This window comes from Phocoena sinus, chromosome 10, assembly GCF_008692025.1.
Source record: "Phocoena sinus isolate mPhoSin1 chromosome 10, mPhoSin1.pri, whole genome shotgun sequence".
Lineage (NCBI taxonomy): Eukaryota > Metazoa > Chordata > Mammalia > Artiodactyla > Phocoenidae > Phocoena > Phocoena sinus.
In genome coordinates, this window is record NC_045772.1 from 34575076 (window position 1) to 34579406 (window position 4331).

Consider the following 4331-nt stretch of genomic DNA (forward strand, 5'->3'; position numbering starts at 1 on the left):
TATGTTTGGGGACATGTAACCACATGTGCCCAAAATGTAGGGAACAGCTAATGGCAAACTCCCATAACGAATGCTTAATCTGCAGTTTTTGGCAAGAAGCTGGGTCTCTGGTTGCCAAGAGCTGCATTAAATGGATTCTGAGAGGTTGAGATGGAGTTTATGGTAATGTCACAGCTCTAACCATTGGAGCCTTAAATAATAAATTTAAAATAATACTAATTAAAACAACAATAATTAAATGATTTGTGGAAGGCACAAGAAGGGAGAAGAAACTGGAGGCTGATTGGATTGGAGGGTGTCTTGCCCTCTCTGAGATTTACCTGGGCATTTTCTGCCTGGTGCTTTGAGGATAACCTTCTTGGAAATTGACCACAGCACTTTGATAAATACTTTCAGCTACTCTATCTAGAGCCTACATGGCTCTTTCCTCTTCAGCAGGCTTTAAAAACCTGCTTCTAATCCACATTCCTCATCCCAGCCTCCCCAGTTCCAAAGGGTCAGCATGGCTAGGGCCCCAGGGTGCAGTGCCTCGAGGAACCATGGCTGGCCAGAGAGACCCAGTTTATTAAACCAGGTTCTAATTGGGATTTTATCTCAGCACACTCAGTCCATCACCCCCAGGCTACCATTCCCTTCTGTCCTCCACCTTTCTATTTCTCCTTCGAGAGAATTGTTCATCACTTTCCATACCTGGAACCTGGGTTCAGGATTCAGCTCCCCATCTTTCATGTTAGTGAAGCAATCTACCTGGCAAAAAGCACTTGCAGGAGGTGGTGGGAGTGGGGTGAGAGTGGGGGTAGGAGGGGCACAGAGATGGGGAGCCATCAATTTCTTTTAAATCCTAACAAAATTTAGGACATTCTAGGATGCTGGCACTTTCAGATCCCAGGGTGCAGCTACTGATGCTTCTTCACATCTCCTTGATGGGATTGAGGCAGACTCAGGAAGGAATGTGCAGAGTCCAGGAAGCAAAAGGATGAGGGTTAACATGACCTATTGCAGATTCAAGTCTCAGCCTCTTTGCAACACTGTTTTCTCATTTCTCTGGCACCAGGGATGCTAACACAGCGGAAAGGCTGTTTTGTGAAGTGACTCTGATGTTCTGATTTGAAGTTACATTTAACATTCCTGCAACCAGTTTGTGGTTGTTCCTGCTGTTGTTGTTAGGTGCCAGCTCACCAAACACAGTGATTTGGGATGTGCTTAAAGTTTTCTTTATTTAGTTCCCTTTAGAGCCTAGAATTAAAGTAATTAAATTAAAACTCGTTTAAAAGCCCACTGAAATGACTGACTCCTCCTCTCCCCCCCCCCCCCCCACATACAAAGGTAATTTCAGGTAAGTCAAGTTCAGATAAGGGATTGGCTGTCAGTTTGACTTATTTTACATTAAAAAAAAATTCTCATGGTCTGAAAGTTGCTTTTGATGCCCCCCTCCCCCATGAGACTATATTTTGGGAAATGAAAAATATTTTGAGTACATACATCAAAGCAACAGTTGAAGCAATGTGTACACCACTCTGGTTCCTTTCTCAACTTCTTGAAAGAAATGTCACACTTATATAGTAATAGTGGGAATGTCTAGATAGGATTGCAAGAATTTTCATCTTAGCCCTTTCTTTTTTTGGCAAGAGTTTGAGGCATACTAGTAAGTAAAGCTAGGAAAAATGCGTGCTGAATTAGATGAACTATGACAAATGTAGAAAAGCAGGAGTCTGGAGAGGGGAGGGGAAGCTGGGTGGAGAGAAAACTCATGAAAAAGTACTAAAATAATTGAATGTCATGTAGGATGGCAAGAAGCCAGGTGGCCTCATGTTTTGTGTGTGCTCCGCTGCTGCTTTCCTTCCCTGGCTTCATCTTCACCCTTCCCACAGCTCTACAGACATAACAGATACAGAAATATAGTTTGCATCGAAGCAGCTCAAGAGATTTTCATCAAAATAAAAAATATATATGTACATATATATACACAAACACAAAGAAACATTTCAGCTTTCCTTTAAAATATCTGTTCCATCATCTACTCCAGAAAACACACCTATAGACTAATATATAATTTTGTCATATTTTTGAAGCTTCTGTATTTTAATTTAAAAAACAATGGCCTGAATTTTAATCAGTCCCGTCAGTCTTTCAAGTGTGTTGTTAACAAAGCTCTCAAATATAATGGATTAAATTTACCTGTGATTTCAATCATAGTACGTATTCTGGTATTTTAGAAATTCACATGCTTTTTCGAAGACCTATGCTTGTTTTTGAATTTCAACTTGTTTCAGTAATAGTCTCTTACAGAGTTGCCCTTTTCTTAAAGAGAGAAATGGATTTAATTTCTGCTCTCCTGAAGGATCTAATTTAAATGTGAAAGTCTAAAATGACTATTTTCCCCACTTGCAAATACTGTGACTTATCTAACATGCCACTGTTTACATTTAGTAGAGAAATGTATTTTATTACAAATATTAAAAAATCATAATTCAACTGCAATAATATAATTACCTTTATTTCTCTTTATGGCTGTCGTCATTGCTCCAGGAAGTTCTAGATATAATAAAATAAAAAGACAGTTAAAGTTAGATCTCTTTTATGACACATATACTTTCGTATAGTGCATAATTGAGCTAAACTGTATTCAATTCATAAACCCAGATTTCACTAGCATATTGTTAATCGCTTACCTATAACATGTCTTCCACCGTTTTATTTGAGATATGAATTGTTTAAGCTTCTATCCAATATGTTTTTGATACATTTTCCTGCTGATTTATTAGCTATCTCTTAAAGACAGAACTTACTTTCAAAAAGATGCTGTGCAAACACTTTTACGAGTTGAGGTTTCGCGTCTCAGGGAAAGACTTAACATCTCAATACAGATGGAAGCAAAAACGACAGGACGGATGTTTCTCCTTTGGACTGGAATTATATACAATGTAAGTATAAAGTCTATGGTCATTAAACAAACCCGATCAGGGTAGGGCCGATAGACATAATCAAGGCAGATCCAAACCGAGAGGAGCAGATTCTCCTCCTGTTAGACCCCCACCTACTGTGCCCCTCCCTCGCCCACGAATACCCTTTACCTCTGGACAAGAAAACAGGGTTTGGGTGCCGAGGAGGTGCGCTTAGAATGCACCTCATCATAAGCAGCTGAAAACCATTCGTAATCTAGTTTAACCTCTCTGCCGCGGTGCTCTGTGAATTCAACAGAAAGAAAAACACAAACACGGTCATTACATCAAGGATTAGTCGGGGAGGGGAGAAGGGTGGGGGGATGGGGAGGGCGCCAACTCTTTCATTCGAAAAATCATTAAAGAACTTTAGAGAAAGGTCAAGATTAATATTCACTCAACTTCTCCTTTCCAACCTGTCCTGCCTGTCCCCAACAACATGGATTTCCGCTGTGGATTTTGATAAAGTAAACTTTAACCTGCAAAGTGCCGTAAGTAGAGATGCAGAATAAAAAAGTCTCTGTGGCTCGCAGAAGGAGAGCCGAGCCCCTGGGATGCCCCTCGTTGGGGCGCAGACTGGACCGGGGCTGCGAGCGGCGCCTCGGCCGCGCGGACCCGCATTCCAGAGTCTGCGCGCGTGTCCCACCGCGGCCGCGGTCGACCTCACGCCGGCGCTCTCCAGTCGGGAACCTGAGAAAGGCTACGAGCCGAGCGAACTTCCGAGGACGGTCGGAGCGCCCCCTTGCACCGGTGGTTCGCCACCTGGTGCGCACCTCTGGGGTAGGACCACCCTCCCGGCTACCAGCCCGGGGGAGCCGCAGGGGACCGCCCTGGCGGGCCTCTGGGCTGACGGCTGCGTCTCCAGACGCCGCCTGATTTGACCTCAAGGCTGTAGGCGAAGTCACCTACCGGCCGGGGACGACGCTGTGGTTAAGAGAGCAGATGTGGAGGAGTCTCTGTTCTGAGCAAAGAGAATGAAGTTTCCTTTCTCCTGAAAACTTAAAAGAGCCTCGACGACTACAGAAAGAAGTTAGTGGTTAACCGATTTACTGCTAATATTTCATCAGTGGTGCTCTCCCTCCTTTAATGTCTAACTCCTGGGAAAACAACATATTTTAAGCTTTCCATCCAAATATTGATATTGGCAAATAGATCATCAAACAGTCCCCTGGTAAGGACAGGGCGCTTTTTGTTTCACAAGTTGGCAACCAGAATTATTCCATATCACAAATTGCTGCAGATTTAGGGGATAAAGCAGAAGACGTGTGACTCTTTAACAGTAACGTGTGGGCGTGAGTGTGTGAAGTAGCGCACACCTCACTCTTGTACCTGCCTTCCACCGGGAATGAGCACCTCTCCCGTTGGGGAGAGCCGGGTTTCACCCTGATT

The 4331-nt window shown here is 43.3% G+C and overlaps 1 long non-coding RNA gene across 1 annotated transcript; it reads right to left on the reverse strand.

Moving 5' to 3' along the window:
* Window positions 1–1527: 1527 nt before the first annotated feature.
* Window positions 1528–3180, reverse strand: LOC116761264. Its single transcript, XR_004351931.1, has 4 exons — window positions 3075–3180; window positions 2790–2907; window positions 2494–2535; window positions 1528–1873 (listed from the first exon to the last, which is right to left on the reverse strand). It is a non-coding gene; the product is annotated as an uncharacterized LOC116761264 (long non-coding RNA).
* Between the last annotated feature and the right edge of the window lie 1151 nt (window positions 3181–4331).